This window comes from Eulemur rufifrons, chromosome 19, assembly GCF_041146395.1.
Source record: "Eulemur rufifrons isolate Redbay chromosome 19, OSU_ERuf_1, whole genome shotgun sequence".
Classification (NCBI taxonomy): Eukaryota; Metazoa; Chordata; class Mammalia; order Primates; family Lemuridae; genus Eulemur; species Eulemur rufifrons.
This window is the reverse complement of record NC_091001.1, coordinates 68,314,056-68,331,626: the sequence shown is the minus strand read 5'-3', so window position 1 is coordinate 68,331,626 and position 17,571 is coordinate 68,314,056. Positions and strand designations below refer to the sequence as shown.

At 39.0% G+C, this 17,571-nt stretch overlaps 2 non-coding genes and 2 pseudogenes across 2 annotated transcripts; 3 read left to right on the top strand and 1 right to left on the bottom strand.

Moving 5' to 3' along the window:
- The first annotated feature begins 6,923 nt into the window (after positions 1–6,923).
- LOC138400478 (small nucleolar RNA U13) lies at positions 6,924–7,028 on the top strand. Its single transcript, XR_011236355.1, has one exon. It is a non-coding gene; the product is annotated as a small nucleolar RNA U13 (small nucleolar RNA).
- A 1,932-nt stretch (positions 7,029–8,960) lies between these two features.
- On the top strand, positions 8,961–9,064 carry LOC138400472 (small nucleolar RNA U13). The gene has a single exon (XR_011236350.1). It is a non-coding gene; the product is annotated as a small nucleolar RNA U13 (small nucleolar RNA).
- Positions 9,065–13,769: 4,705 nt separating this feature from the next.
- LOC138400417 (U6 spliceosomal RNA) lies at positions 13,770–13,870 on the top strand (annotated as a pseudogene).
- A 572-nt stretch (positions 13,871–14,442) lies between these two features.
- On the bottom strand, positions 14,443–15,113 carry LOC138399480 (large ribosomal subunit protein eL14 pseudogene; annotated as a pseudogene).
- Positions 15,114–17,571: the final 2,458 nt, after the last annotated feature.

Here is a 17,571-nt window from a genome sequence, read left to right as displayed (position 1 = left end):
TCCTTAACATCCTTATCCACTTACCTTTATTCCCCAACTTGCCCGGGCCAAAATGCGAACTGGATAAATCCAACTATTGTCCCTTTTTGCTCCTACGTGAAACACTGCTAGTGAAGATAACAATAGCAAATGTTTATTGACACCTAATTTCTAAAGTAGTACTATTATTATCCACATGTTACAGATGAGAAACATAAGGTCCTGAAAGAATAAATAAATCGCCCTACGTTATCCAGAGAATAAGCCCGACAATCTGGCTTAATCGAATGTATTCAAAATATATAAAGTAAACATTGAGAAAACTACAGAGAAAATTGACAAATTAACGATCAAAGTTGGAAATTTCAGTTCACCTCTCCAAATTATTGATGGGTCAGGCATTCAGAAAAATTAGTCTAGGTATAGATGATGGGAACACACTTAGCAAGCTTGGTTTGGTGGACATATATACAACCCTGCCCCAACAATTAGACAAGCACACATGGTATATTTACAAAAACTTTCAGAACTAGGTCAGTGGTTCTTCAGTTTTTTGGTCTTGGAGTCCCTTTACCACTTAAAAATTGCTGAGAACTCAAAGAGCTTTTGTTTATTTGGATTATATTTACCAATATTTACTATCTTAGAAATTAAAACTAAAACATGTTTTATGTATTTATTAACATAATTAGTGCAAATAACAATAGTAAAATAACAATAACTATAGTAAATCCATTGAATGTTCTTATATAGAAAATTTTTATGAAAAATGCCTCTATAAAATAAATTAGTGAGAAAAATGGCATTGTTTTACATTTTGGCAAATCTCAACATCTGGCTGAATAGAAAACAGCTGGATTCCCATAGCTTCTGCATTCAGTCTGTTGTGATGTGACGTTTTGGTTGAAGTCTATGATGAAAACACGGCCTCAAGTGAGAAAGAGAATAGCATCCCCTAGTCCCCAGCCAGGCCTGGGTATTTGCAGGAGCTGGGCTGGCACACAGCTGGCCATGGTGGTCTCCTGTTGAACATAAACAGTGTCACAAGACATCTACATCAGACAAGGCCACCCTGTAACTGTGATGGACCAAGACAAAAACAAGACCATAAACTTGTCCAAGCCACAAAAATGACCAAACATCCCCCTATTCTAGTCAATATGAGTCACTGCTTAAGCTTCAGGGTTGCTCTGGTCTGCCCTTCTGACTTCCTGTCCTGTGGCTGCTGTAACAAAGCACTGCAAACTTGATGGCTTGAAACAACAGAAACGTACCCTTTCACAGTTCTGAGGTCCAGAAGTCCAATATCAACGGGGTAGGAAGGGCCATACTCCTTCTGAAGGCTCTAGTGGATGGTCCTTCCCTGCTGCTTCCAGATTCTGGTAGCTCCAAGAGCTCTTTAGCCGAATAACTTCAGCCTCTGCCTCCATCTTCCCACAGCCTCCTCTACCTCTGTCTCAAAGTTCCCTCTGCCTTTCTCTTCCAAGGACATGTGTCACTGGATTTAGGGCCCACCAGGATAATCCAGGATCATTTCATCTCGAGATCCTTAACTTAATGACATCTGCAAAGATCCTTTTCCAAATAAGTTCATATTCACAGGCTCTGGGGGTTAAGATGTAGACATACCTTTTGGGGCGTCACCATTCAACCTACTATACCTTCCCATAGATAAGATTTATTGAGATACCCAATTATAGAATTATCCCCACTTCCTGACAACATCCAATGCAGAGCAAAGGCCCACTTCCTTGAACCTTCCCCCAAAATTGCCTAACACAAACCCAAATCCTATAAGTCTTTTCTAAAACCATCTTACCAAGACTCCCAATAGTTCCCTTTCATGTATGTGCTCCCTCACCGCAATGAATAACAAACCCAACTTGTCCAATTACAGCTGTGTTCCTGGTGGTCTTTGGCTGGAAGGCATTGACACAGGGATATGTACATAGAAAAGGAAGAAGTATTTTAATTGTCCTTTTAGATAATTGTGGCCATTTATCTCTGATACACCAAAATTCAGCTAGTGATGATTTCTATTTTTTTTTCCACTGCTCCAAGACTTCATTTTATTCTTATAGTGAAATTCTACTACCAAGGGGATTCCATCAAGTTTTACATCCTATGTAAAAATCGAATCCCTGGTTCTCAAATTAGAGTGTGCATGAGAATCACCTGGAGGGTTGTCAAAACACAGATTGCTGAGCCTCACTTCTCAGGTTTCTGATGATTTGATTTCTTAAAGTTAAGCTTACACCAATGGATACAAGAATTCACAGATTTGAATTTTCACTTGAAAGCCCAAATTTTATCACTGACAACAAATACCATCAGTTGTTTTTGTCAAAGTGGAAGTCTCACTTCTATTATTTTCCACCCAGGGTAGAATGCAGTGGCATCATTGGCATCACTGGCATCCTTGGCATCATCCTCCGACTCCTGGAGTCAAGTGATCCTCCCACCTCAGCCTCCCCGGTAGCTGGGACTACAGGTGCGCCCCACTACACCATGCACAGCTGATTTTTTTTTTTTTTTTTTTTTTTTTTTTGAGATAGGGTCTCATTCTGTTGCCCTGGGTAGAGTGCAGTGGCGTCAGCCTAGCTCACAGCAACCTCAAACTCCTGGGCTCAAGCGATCTTTCTGCATCAGCCTCCCAGAATGCTAGGATTACACATGTGTGCCACCTCTCCCAGCCCATACTAGTACAGTTTGATTAGCTACCTGAATTCATGTTAAAGCACCAGCAGTTTCACCTGCCTTTGCTTTTGCACCATCAATGCAAATAGTAACACAGTAAAAAAAAAAAAAGCAAATAATGTTCCAGTATTGATATGAAAATCAAAGTGCACTGCACTCTAGCCTGGGTGACAGAGTGAAACTCCGTCTCAAAAAAAAAATCGGAGCCTTTAAGAAGTGATGGAATCATGAGGTCAGAGCCCTCATGATTGAATTAATCTATTTATGGATTAATGGATTTATGGGTTATCATGAGAGTGGAACTATTAGCTTTATAAAAAGAGGAAGAACAAACACATTAGCACACTCAGTCCCCTCGACACATGATACCCTGCACCACCTCTGGACTCTGAAGAGAGTCCCCAGCAGCAAGAAGACTCTCACAGAATGTAACCTCTCAACCTTAGACTTCTCAGCCTCCATAAGTATAAGAAATAAATTCCTTTTCTTTATAAATTACCTCATTACAGGTATTGCATTATAAGCAACAGAAAATGGACTCAAGCCCTGACTTCACCACAATGCAATATATCAGTGTAACAAAATTGCATTTTACCCCATGAATACATGCAAATAAAAAATAAATGGGGGGCAAAAAGGAAAACAGACTAAGCCAGATATGTACATAAACTACTCCTGCAATAGGACATGTTATGTTATAAACAAATAAGTATTAGGCATATGCTAAAATTTGAGTTAACCCAGAATCTGTCAGTTGACTTTGGCTTTGACTAAGTGACCATTTTAACATTATTTCTGACATCGCTAAACCTCTGAGTAATCAGTGATCCTATGAAAGGGTAGATCATCATCCTCTATTGTCATGTAATAGCAACAATTATATAAAGAAGGCATATGATTTAGTGTTAGTATTAGAATAGTTGTTTCTAAAATGGGTGAGCATTCTAAATGTAATTTCAAGTAAATGTTCCTTATGTGCTTTATAACTGGAAATTCTATGTTATATTTGTTGAAATATAAATGTATACTTACTATTGCAAGAGTGAAATGCTGCAATAATCAATGATGTTGTGAAGCTAACGATTTTATATATAAAATCAACTTGATAGACCAGGTGCAGTGGCTCACACCTGTAATCCTAGCACTCTGGGAGGCTGAGGCGGGAGGATCACTTGAGCTCAGGAGTTTAAGACCAGCCTGAGCAAGAGCAAGACCCTGTCTCTACAAAAAATAGAAAAATTAGCGGACATGGTGGCACTCGCCTGTAGTTCCAGCTACTTGGGAGGCTGAGGCAGGAGGATCACTTGAGCCCAGGAGTTTGAGGTTGCAGTGAGCTATGATGACACCACTGCACTCTAGCCCAGGCAGCAGAGCAAGACTCTGTCTCAAAAAACAAAAAAGAAAAAGAGAAAAGAACTTAAAACTTTCAAATTGCTAAATCATAGGGAAATGACTTGGCACTTAATATGAAGATTTAGAAAGAATGCAGTAGCTAGGTAATGTTACAAAGAACTTTATATATTTTTTGAGCCAATATTTTTATAAAACTTTAAATAATAACAGGAGCTCCATTATAATTCTAATATTTGTAGAAGTATGTGATATACTTGCTTGCCTTCATAACACAAATAACCTGTAAAAACTAATTAAAGTTTTAATTATTTAACCCCATTTCAGCCGTGAGATTTTTAAGGAAAGAACACTTACTTGGGTATTCTTCACACCGTGTGAATATGAAGTGCCGCACAATGTCAACTTTGGTCAAGTCAGAATTTCACTCCTATGCCAAGTACCACATCTATAATACCTTATCTTTAATACAGACATAATAAAGCATGTAAATAGCATTTTAAATAAGAAAGTTTTAGAAAAATGAAGTACCCAAAACATACTTTGATTTCACCAAACACCTATTATTTTTCCATAGATGAAGTGAAAAAAGCTTTTAAGATTTCCCAAGCTATACATCCTAGGGACAAAGTTCCTTCAAGAACACAGAGTACTAGAAAATTTTTTCCAGAATTTCATGTGCTGTGCACAAAAAATGATAGTGCTTTTATTGAATGTATTGCTTAAGTGTTCTGTATGTAGACATTTGGGGGTGTGGAGAAAATTTGACATCATTAAGTTTGACAGCTCTACGAAATAATGAATAAATCAACTCTCCTGTTTTCCTTGGTGGCTGAGAGGTTTTTTGATCTCCCTTAAACCACTAGCATAGTGAATCTTATTGATGAAACAGAAATAGAATGGAAAATCAGTTAGGGGTCATGCAATTATCAATGCATGGGACAAACACAGTAAAGGCTAAGAATGACTTACGAATCACAAGCACTTAGTGTTTTGTTCACATCCTTTAGTTATATGTTCAGTAAGGAATTAAAGTACAGCACAATGTAGAGGGATTACTGACTGTGGGTTAAATGATGGTGGGCCCCTCTCACTACCCTTTAGCTGAAAGCAAGCTATTGAACATTCAAGAGATTTGGGAACTCTCTTGTCTTTTACTTATTATAAAAATTGTTCAAATAAGATGGAATAGTAACTATTACATGTTTTAAAGGCACCTGAACAAAAAAAAACCTTAATAATGTACTTCACAGAAAACAATACCAAAGTAGCTGACTTTAGTGACAGTTCGATCATTGCTTACAGAGAAAGTGTAAGCAATTTGCTAGAATCTGATGAAGAAACAACCAAATTGATGTGGCTTTTGAGTCCAAGTATTGCCTTTCCTACATGATGTCGGCTGTAGAGATGGTCCTATTGCTCTATTCCTGGAAATATGCTGAAATTGGTATACGCAATGACAACTGAGACAAAGGGAAATTCAGATCCTATTTGGTTATCATAAAAGCCAATTACATTTCTCCCTTACCCTATTCCTGGATCCAAGCTTCAAGAAATTTTTTTTCCAAGTGATTCTGTGAAACAGGTAAGTGCTAAAATATTAGAAGCAAGCAATATAAGGAAGGGAAAGAATAGTGAGTCTGTTTCTGCAAATATTCAGAAAGCATCCTCTTTAAGATCTGCACAAAGCTTCAGATTGTGAGATTGCTTCAGTGAAACAGCATCATCACAAGTGCTCAAATCTTCTATGTAAGAATAGCAGAGTTGTGTTTATAGTAGCCAGTTGCTATTACAAATGAAGAAGAAAAGACTAATAATGTCAATACTACTAGATTGTGATAAGTTATGCATGTATATTAGAATACCTTGGGCTGGGAGCAGTGGCTCATGCCTGTAATCCCAACACTTTGGGAGGCTGAGGCAGGAGGATCATTTGATGCCAAAAGTTTGAGACCAGCCTGGGCAACATAGCAAAATCTTGTTTCAAAAAAAAATAAAAATAAACAACAATAACAACAACAACAACAACAACAACAAAAACCCAGCCAGGCATAGTCCTAGCTACTTGGGAGGCTGAGGCAGGAGGACTGCTTGAGCCCAGGAGTTCAGTAGTTCAAGGTTGCAGTGAGCTCTGATTGCGCCACTGCACTCTGGTCTGGACAACAGAGCAAGACCCTGTCTCTAAAAATAAATAAATAAATAAACAAACAAACAAATAAACAGAATATCTAGAGCAACCACTAAGTAAACAATACAAAGCAATATACCCCAAAACACTATTTTAAAACAAAAAGCAAGAAGGAATCCTTTAAAATGTTCAAATAAAAGAGAAAGAGAAGAATTAGAAATAGAGAAAACAAATAGAAAATAGCTCATAAACAGCTCAAACATATCAATAATTACCTTAAATGTAAATGATCTAAACACATCAATTAAAAGGCAGAGATTAGCAGAGTGGAATACAAAAAATGATCTACTAATATTCTATCTACAAATATCTCACTTCAACTACAATGACAAATGTAGGTTGAAAGTAAAAGGATGGAAAACATTATACCATGCAAACATTATTATTATTTTTTTTTTTTTTGAAACAGAGTCTTGCTCTGTTGCCCTGGGTAGACTGCAGTGATGTCATCATAGCTCACTGCAACCTCAAACTCCTGGGCTCAAGTGATCCTCCTGCCTCAGCCACCTCAGTAGCTGGGACTACAGGCCTGCGCCATGACACCCAGCTAATTTTTCTATTTTTAGTAGAGACCGGGTCTCGTTCTTGCTCAGGCTGGTCTCAAACGCGTGACCTCAAGCAATCCTCCCGCCTCAGCCTTCCAGACTTCTAGGTTTACAGGCATGAGCTACCACGCCAGCCAAGAACATTAATTTTTTAAAAATCATGGATCCTTTTATGGTTTGTAAGTATGATGATTTGAGTTTTCACGCTCATGTGTCAGTTGTGCCTCCCTCAAATCTTGTTACAACGTCAGCACATTATCTGTCATACATTAATTAATTAATTAATTAATTAAAATTGTAAAATTGTAAAAAGCTGTGAGTGGCTATATTTATATCAGATAAAATAGACATCAGAGCAAAGGAAATTATTAGAGATAAAGAGGAACATTTCATAATGATAAAAGGACAAATCCACCAGGAAGTCACTATAATTTTAAATGTGAATCCACTGAACACGTTAAGCACATGAAACACATGAAACATGTGAGCCACAAACTGAGAGAGCTGAAAAGAGAAATAGACAAATACAAAATTATAGTTTGGGAATTCAACACTCTACTCTCAACAATTGATATAATCACTTAAACAGAAAATCAGCAAGGATATAGAATGCAAAAACACAATCAACCCACAGAATCTAATTCATATAGAACACCCAACAGCAGAATACATATTTTTGTCAAGCATTCATGGAATATTCACCAAGACAGATCATATCTAGGGCCATAAAACAAACCTCAACAGATTTAAACACGCAAAGCATGTTCTTTGGCCATAGTGAAACCAAACTAGAAATCAATAACAGAAAGACAGCAAGAAAATCTCTCTAAACACTTAGAAATTAAACATACTTCAAATATGGGTAAAATAAGAAATCTTAACAGGAATGAAAAATAAATATTAATATAACTAAATGAGGGTCAGGTGCAGTGGTTCACGCCTGTAATCCTAGCACTCTGGGAGGGAGAGGAGGGAAGACCACTTGAGCTCAGAAGTTCCAGACCAGTCTGAGCAATAATGGGACCCCACCCCTACTAAAAATAGAAAAAAATAGCCAGGCATGGTGGCACATGCCTACAGTCCCAGCTACTCAGGAGGCTGAGGCAGGAGGATTGCTTGAGGGAGGAGGATTGTCTGAGCCCAGGAGTTAGAGTTGCAGTGAGCTAGGCTGATGCCATGGCACTCTAGCCCAGGCAACAGAGCAAGACTCTGTCTCAAAAAAAAAAAAAAAAAAATACTTAATGGTGAAATCCTGAATGCTTTCCTGCTAAAATAGGATGTCCTCTCACTACTCTCATTCAACATAGTATTGAAATTTCTAGCCAGTGCAATAAGGAACAAAGGAAAGAAAGAAAAGGTACACAGATCAGGTAGCAAAAATAAAACTGCCCCAATTTGCAGATGACCTGATTGTCTATGTAGAAAATCCCAAGGAATCTACCAAAAAAAACCTCCTAAACCAATAAGTGAGTTCAGCAAGGTCACAGGATACATGATTGACACACAAAGATTGATTGCATTCCCATATGCTAACAATGAACATGTAGAAACCAAAATTTAAAACACAATACCATATACAATCAATTCAAAGAAAATTAAATATTTAGGTATAAACTTATAAAACATATACAGGATCTGTATGCTAAAAATTACAAAATTCTGATGAAAGAAATTAAAGACCTAAATAAATGGAGAGATATACCATATTCATGGATTGGAAGACTCAACATAGCAAAGATGTCAATTCTCCCCAAATTTTTCTACAGGTTATATGCAATTCCTATAAGAATCCTTTGAAAACACAGACAAGCCTATTCTAAAATTTACATAGAAAGGCACAGGTGCTAGAATAGCTCAAACAATCTTGAAAAAACAAGAAGCATTCTATGCAATATTAAGTCTTACTATTCAGCTATGGTAATCATGACAGTGTGATATTGGTGGAGGGATAGACACATGTATCAATGAATAGAATAGAGAACCCAGACATAGACCCAACAAACATGACCAACTGATTTTTGACAAAATAAAAACAATTTAATGGAGGAAGGATGGCCTTTCTAAGAAATGATGCTGAAGCAAATGGACAGCCATAGGCAAAAAAAATGAACCTCAACCTAAACCTCACACCTTCTACAAAATTTAACACACAATAGATCATGGACTTAAGTGTAAGATGTTAAACTTTAAAACTTTTAGCACTCCTTTTGTAGTTCATAAGCAAGATAATTGGTTGGTCACATGCACGTATGAGATGTGCCTCCTTCAAACCTTGTTACAATATTGTCACATTACCTGTCTGATGTGAAAAAAAATAAAACTTAGGGAAAAAATGGGAAAGTCTTTGGGATCTCAGGCTAGGCAAAGCATTCTTAACTTGACATTAAAAGCATGATGAAAAATTAATAAGTTGGACCACAATGAAATTTAAAAATTTTGCTCTGTAAAAGACTCTGTTAAGAGAATGAAAGGACAAGCTACAGACTTGGGGGGAAATATTTGCAACAGTTGTATCTGACAAAGGATAATATCTAGAATACATAAAGAACTCTCAAAACTCAACAGTAAAAATACTAACAATACAATCAGAACATGAGCACAAGACATGAACAGATATTTCATCAGAGAAAATATTCAGAATGCAAAAAAGCACATGAATGTATTTCGCTTAAAGCATGTTTCAGAAAAATAAAAATAAAATTTTAAAAAGCACATGAAACAGTGTTCAACATCACTGGCTGGCCATTAGAGAAATGCAAATTAGAACCACAGTAGTGATATAATTATTGACATCACTACTGTAGTGTTATGAGATCTATATATTATATAGGTCTGTCCACAGTTCCTGTCTCATAACTCCCCTAGCCCTTGTTACATACAGTCTTTTGCTATAATGTTGGGTATTAGGTGTTAGGCCTTCTGCCCTCCTTTCACCTGCCCCAGGGCATGACTCTAATCTTCCCAGCCTTTCTGTGGAAAGACCCACCTCACAGAAAGTGTCCTGCCCCATACTCTGGAGGCTAAACACATTTCAGGAATAAGATTTGAGCAATTTATCCTTAAATGGTTCAAGGAAAAACCATTATTGGCACTACTCTTATAATTTTTCTTATAAGCTTACAATTCTTTTTTTAAAAAAGGAAAAAGAAAAAAGTAACTAGCAGAGCTTAAAGTTTGGACATGAGAGAGGCAGAAGTCAACTATCACTCCCAGGTTTTTAGCTTAGATGACAAGGAATACCAACTGCAACTGAGAATATTAGATTTCATGTCTTGGTTAAAGTATACATTAAATATGATTTTTTACCCTTTTTCTTTTAAGAAACAGGGCCTCTCTCTGTCTCTGACACTGGAGTGCAGTGACACAATCATAAATCATAGCTCACTGCAGCTATGATCTTGGGGGTCTTGAACCCCAGGGCTCAAGTGATCTTTCTGCCTCAGCCTCTGGAGTAGCTGAGACTACAAGCATGAACCACCATGCCATGCTAATTTTTCTTATTTTTTGTACAGATGCAGTCTCTCTATGTTGCCTAGGCTGGTCTCGAACTCCTGGCCTCAAGTAATCCTCCCCACCTTGGCCTCCCAAAATGCTGGGATTACAAGAGTGAGCCACTGTGCCCAGCTATATATGATTTCATAAATTTAATGGCAAAGAGGATTGCATATTAACATTATATATTAATTTATTAAGGTTATCTTGACAATTTCCTTTATTCTTGGATAAATTCTAAAAGTTGCCTGTGGTCAGATGGTTTGGTATAAGAACAAGAACTAGAAATACTGAGTCTCATTCCTGGCTCTAATTTTACACAGAGCACTTAATTTCTTCAATGCTTGCTTTTTCATTTACAAAGTATTACTAATAATTATAGTCTGCAAGTACTTTCCTCAGGAGACAGTCATGATTTGAGTGCAATTAACTGCTTCTAATTTTTCAAACATAAAATTCTATTTGATGTTCACCTCACAGTAGAAACACAGTGTCCAAACTAATTGTTTCCTAAAAGTGATTAGTTTCTTAGAGTCATCAATTCATTTTCAGGTAACTTCATGAAATGGTGATTAAATTGAAACTAACTCAGACAAAAATCATATCCTCTAACATTAGTCATCACAATAGGTCAACATTATCTTAACAGAAAGATTGTACATCATGAGGTGGTGGGAGGAAAAGAAAATGACAGAGAGAAAAGTCAATTGCTACAGAAAACTCCACAGTTTCCATAATTATTGATATCCATTCCTCCTGAAAATTTTTTGAGAAAGCAGCCAACAGAATTATATATAGTCCCAGCATGAACAATGAATTCATAACAAAGAATACCACTAGAGGCCAGGTGTGGTACCTGTGATCCCAGCACTTTGGGAGGCTGAGGCAGGGGGATTGCTTGAGGCTAGGAGTTCAAGACCAGCCTGTCTGAGCCACATAGCAAGACACCTTCTCTAAAAAAAATAGAAAAATTAGCCCAGCATGGTGGCATGCGCCTGTCATCCCAGCTACTCGTGAGGCTGAGGCAGGAAGATCCCTTGAGCCCAGGAGTTTGAGTTGCAGTGAGCCATGATGACGCCACGGCACTCTAGCCCAGGCAACAGAGTGAGACCCTGTCTCAAAAAAAAAAAAAAAAAAAGAAAGAAAGAAAGAAAGAAACTAAAAAAATAACAACAGACGTAATGAGATTCTGCATTGGGGTGTTAGTGTCAAACTTTAATGTTGAAGACTAGACTTGGGGCCATATGTTAATTTAAATGGGAATGACGGGGAAATAGTGTTCAGATAGACACTGGGTCCAAACAGGATGCCTTTGTTTGCTCATTGGTAAGCCCCTTTCCCCACCTGTCCAGAATGTCTTTCAGGTTGTTCTTTAGAAGACTAGAAGCTGAGGGAGAAAAAAGCAATTCCTATTTTCATCATCTCTCCTCACAGAGAAACAAAGACTTTTATAGTACAGTAATATTTTAAATGTTACTCCCTGGCCAGGCACAGTGGCTCACACCTGTAATCCTAGCACTCTGGGAGACCTAGGCAGGAGGATTGTTTGAGGTCAGGAGTTCGAGACCAGGCTGAACAAGAGGGAGTCCCCTGTCTCTACTAAAAATAAAAAAAATTAGTAGGCACCACCTGGGCATGGTGGTGCACTCCTGTAGTCCCAGCTACTCGGGAGGCTGAGGCAGGAGGATTGCTTGAGCCCAGGAGTTTGAGGTTGCTGTGAGCTAGGCTGACGCCATGGCACTCTAGTCCGGGCAACAGAGCGAGCATTTCACAAAGTTCATTACTATGTTAAAGCGAAGCTCTCCTCGTCCCTTACTGCCAGGACAATACACACTCAGTCTGTACACTGTGTGTACAAAATCTCCATTACAGTGCATTAGACCTGAGGGACATTTCTCTCACTTGAAGCCTCTTTGAGAAGGAATCATCCAGGACGTCTGTTTCTGTACAAGCCGGGAAACACTCCCTGAAGAAACCCCGCGATAGAATGGGGTTTGTTTTCCTCAGTTCAGAAGACAGAATTAGGCTTGACGTAGCAACAAACTCATCTTCTAAAGAATTTTCACCAAATTCTTACTTTTCACAATTCCAACGGCATAGGCTAATTTGATTCCCTAGCTATGAAAAATGGGCCTAGCAATATCCTCTGTAAAATGCTTTGGAAATGTCTGAGTTATTAAAAATGCCAGGGATAAGCCTGGTGCAGTGGCAGGTGCCTATAATCCCAGCTACTCCGGAGGCTGAGGCAGCAGGATCACCTAAGGCCAGGAGTTTGAGGCTGCAATGAGGTATGATCGTGCCTATGAATAGCCACTGCACTCCAGCCTGGGCAACACAGTGAGACTTTGTCTTTAAAAAAAATGCATTAAATAAATAAGTAAATAATACCAGGCATGTATTCAGCAATGAAATCCTGTGAAAAGTCCACTACAGCCGCTAAAGTATTTTCACAGTAGCCTTTCGTGGAACCCAGAGCAGCAGCAGTAATTCCTGGTAGGACTGTCTTTTCCTGCACCATAACCTACATTGGACAAAGAAACTGTATACCTGATTGATTCAGGAAATCGAAGTAATAAAGCTGCCAGCGACAATGCAGCCAAGTGATTAGAAGAAAGGTGGTTGAAAATTTAAACACTCTTTTTACTCATTAATCTCCAACCGCTAAAGACAAACAAAAAGCAAAATTAACATGATTGTAAACTAAGCACTTGTGTCCTGTGGCTACCGTTTTGGCCTGCTGAGAGAGAATGAGTTGATCAAAGGAAGTGAGTCGGCTGAGAACTGTGGAACCAGGGCTGCTTCAGGGAGCGCACAGCCGGGATCCATTACCCAGCCTGTTTCGGGAACAGGTGAATACCGTAATTAATCTTGTCTTCAATTTGGAGGGAAGCAGGAAACCTACCTTCCTGTCCACTGAGTTTATATGTTAATCCCTTGAGTTCTGAGAAAAAGTTTTAAAATTGGCGTAAAGACTTTTTCTGCCCTTTCGAACGTGTAGAGAACAAACAGTTGAGAGGGGGGTTGCTGAGTTCCCTAACTTCAGGCAGTTAAGACGCCTCCCAGGATGTCTGTTGATTGCTACTCCTCTTAGTTTGATGCATCTAAGCACACTGAGCAAACGCTCTTCCAATGAAGCTAGCAGGTTTTTTAATGCAAGAAAACAGGGAGCCTCACCCTACGAGCATAAACCATGAAAAATACAGACACTTAGAATTGGAGTTGTTCTCAAGGGCACACTCATCTAATCAATGGGCTCTTGAATTGCTTCAAGCATGTCCAGGACTATTTATTGTTCTAGGTACAGGAAAATGAATAGGCACCTGGCTTGCTCCTCCTTTGCACCAAATTCATATTTTTAAAAAAGCTACAAATTGTAGAAATATCTATATCAGTGATGGAAAATTTCATATTAGAAACACAGAAATTGATGCTAAAATTCAATACTGAATGAACTGGATAGCAAAATAAAACCATGGAAGGCAATCTTTCCTCTAAGAGGAGACAACAAATTATGGGTGGTACTCGCTTCGGCAGCACATACGCTAAAATTGAAATGATACAGAGAAGATTAGCATGGCCATCAAAAAATAAATAAATAAGTAAATAAAAACAAATTATGGGTGTATGCAGAAGATGCTATAAGGTGCCCTCTGACATCCATAACATGCAGTGGCAGAGGCCACTCTGACCCAGGGGGCTAAAAGAAAAATGTGTTGAGAGGCCTTTTAGGAATTGCAACACTTGGGTGCCCCTCCCTTTTCTGACACCGTCAGTGGTGGACCAAGGTCTCAGTGAGGTACAAATTAGCCATCAGCCATCCGAGCATAAAACCTTAAAAGGTACAGTCCTTTTCCTAAAGATCCTACCCACATTAGAGATATGGCTTTAGCTATGACTCTACCTACCCGCTTCCACTCTGCTCTTTCCCCACGATTTTATATCACCTTACTACATTTCTGAAATGTCATTACTGCCAGCTTTTTTCTTCCTTGTTTCATCTGGATCTGACGTCCTACTGTTAAAAAATGTGGTTGGAGATCCATATCAATTTCTGACACATCTAACTCAGCTCCTATGTGTTCAGAATCAACTAAGACCAGACATCAATCCATTGACAACAAATTCTTTTTTGCTTTCTCTTTCTTTTTTTTTTCGGTCAAGAAGAATCTTTATTGCTTTTATAATAGCATCTTATCCTTTCTTGCCAGATGCCTTTGGAGCAGGTGCTTTCTGGGCTGGAGCTTTTTGACCCTTCTGAGCTTTCGGAGGAGGTGCTACCCTCCGGCCTGTGGCTTTCTGGCCAGGAAACTTCTGGGCTGGAGCCTTTTTGCCTGCAGCGGTCATCCCTTTTGCTGGAACTTTAGCAGCAGCTGCTGCCCTTAGCAGGTGCTTTTTGGGAAGAAGCTTTCAGGAGAGCTGCCTTTTGAAGCTCTTTAACTTCATTCTTGATTATTCCGTTCCTCATTTTTTTGCCTTCATGACTTTGAAATGATTAAAATCTGTCATCTTAGCTTTCCTTTCTTTGGCTTCAATCTTCTTGGCCCATCTTGCGGCTGCCCATTTGTATTTATGTCTGCCTTCTGCCAGGTTTGTCGGACGTACTTCTGGCGGGCACTGTGTGGGCACTTGAGGATGAAGTCAGTGAGCTGCATGCATTTCAAAGGCATGGCCTGTCTTCTTACCTGAGTGCAAGGTCCATCAGCCGAAGCCCTGTTCTGATCAATAACATCTACAGTCGCAACCAGCTTTCCGGCATGAGGCCCAAAGGAGACGCAGGCCACTTGGCCAACAACCACAAAGTGCTTGACACCATGTCGGCGGCGTTTGGCGAGAAGGAAGAAGGCCCCACCAACTGTGCACATGTGTAGACAATCATCCCGCCCTTGTGTTCCATTGAGAACAAATTCAACCATATATTTTATTTTATTTTTGTTGTTCAAAATGAGTAGGGATTCCTTTCATGGTTGCTTTCTGTTGTGCAACAGAGCTTAAGATGAATTCTACATGGTCATTCAGCTTGGGTTAAAGAACAGACTTTTTTTCCCCCTCAGAAAGCTTGGCTGGAAAGAACAGGCTTTAATGTGGAAACAAACAAGCCAAGGGCCAGCAGGAAAAGATGACATGGTCCTGGCTCCTTCCTTCATCCCAGAGAGAGGGATGCTAAGGCTGGGTGTTGTATGTGTTCCAATGGAGGGACACGTTCCCCCTGAGATCATGCACTCTCAGAATAAAATTGTGAGGAAGCAGCTTTGTCAAAATGTGGACAAAGACTATTTAGAGCTGGGGCTGAGTTTAGGAGCCAGCTGTTTACAGGAGATGTCTGGGAAAGCCCGAGACCCAGCACCCAGGCATCTCTGAAAGTTGCAGCCCTTTCTGTGAGGGGCAGAAAACCATCCTGTGGGAAGCAAAGTTTGGGCTCCCTCCTGCTGATAAAAGGGGAGATCTTAGTAGCAGCTGGTCTAATATGCAGGCAACTCCAGCATTAGCTCCCAAGGTCATTTTTGGATCATTCTCCTTGAGGCACCACACTTTTCTATTCATTTTTTTAAAGTGCTAGTCATGACCGACTATATTGACCTGCTAACAACTGGTGTGAACAACACCTGCTACAACAATCTGCCAGAAAAAGGAAATTCTCCAAATTGATGAAAAATTGTCCAGAGATGAAAAGTTTCAATGGAGTAATTGTACAACATCTGGACATCTGAATATTTAGTGAGACAGAAGGTAAAATGGAGATATTCTATGAATTGGGGCAGAAAGATAGAGAGGTGATGAGATCAAGAAAGATATAAGAGAGAAAATAACCATTGAAATAAATTCATTCAACAAATATTTATTGAGCTTAAATATTTATTGAACACCTGTGCTAAGTTCTAAGGATGAGCTGGTGCACAAGACTGATACTGTCCCTGTCCTACGGACAAGTAAATAACCCAGTAGATCTTAAAATAGGGGAGAGGGAGGGAGGGAAAAAGATAAAATAATAATTTGTAAAGATAAGCTTTTTCCCTGAATTACTTGCACTAACATTTTAATGCTCTTCCAAGTTGCAATTCTGTTTACTTGAATGAATTTTTTTTAATTTTTTTCTTTTTTTTTTAGCCATTCATTTTTCTCGGATACCTGAATGAATTAAAAAAAATAAAAAGCTAATTGATGGAACAGATGCAATAATAATTTTTAAAGTAGAAAAAGCTTATCTAATCTTTTAAAAAATACTCAGAAAAAATTTTAGAATGTTTAGTTTTTTTCTAGATACATTTTGGGAAAAAGGCCTATTTTGGCAGAATTTTTAAACTTCAAAAGTATGAATCTTGGCTGGGCGTGGTGGCTCACACCTGTAATCCTAGCACTCCGGGAGGTCGAGGCAGGAGGATTGCTTGAGGTCAGGAGTTCGAGACCAGCCTGGGCAATAGTGACCCCGTGTCTACTAAAAATAGAAAAAATTAGCCAAGCATGGTGGTGCATCCTGTTTTCCCAGCTACTTGGGAGGCTGAGGCAGAAGGATTGCTTGAGCCTGGAAGTTTGAGGTTGCTGTGAGCTAGGCTGACGCCACTGCACTCTAGCCCCAGCAACAGAGCAAGACTATCTCAAAAAAAAAAAGGAAAGAAAAGAAAGGAAAAGAAAGAAAGTTAGACTCTTACAAGCATCTAAGACACAACATCAGGTAAAAACAAAACAACATCTATCAAGCTCTGAAGGAAATGTTATCATTTAGTAGAAGGGCATTTTCAAATACGCCAGAACTAAGGAAATGTACCCCCTTTCTGAATAAGCTATTTCCAGACACATTCTAGAGGACAAGATGATGAAAAGAAAAAAACTCAAGAATAGAGAAGTTGTAGCTCGAAGAGACTGGCAGCAGGCACTGAAAACACTTCATTTGTAGGGATGAATCTTGATAATAGGTATAAACACAGCTATACTTAATAGGAAAGTGGACAAATGACGTGAGTAGGCTATTCACAGAGCTAGAAATACAAATGGCTGATGAAATATGAAAGAGGCTCACTTTCACCACTGATCAGGGATCTGCAAGCTAAAATCACAAAGAAATAGCACTTTCCAACCTATCACATTGACCCTTTTTTTTTTTTTTTCTTTTTTTGAGACAGAGTCTCGCTCTGTTGCCCAGGCTAGAGTGTAGTGGCATCATCATAACTCACTGCAACCTCAAACTCCTGGGCTCAAGCCAAGTAGCTGAGATGACAGGATGCACCACCAGCCTGGATAATTTTTTTATTTTTTGTAGAGACAGGGTTTCTATGGCCCAGGCTGGCCTTGAACTCCAGGCTTTAAGGATTCGCCCAGCATGGC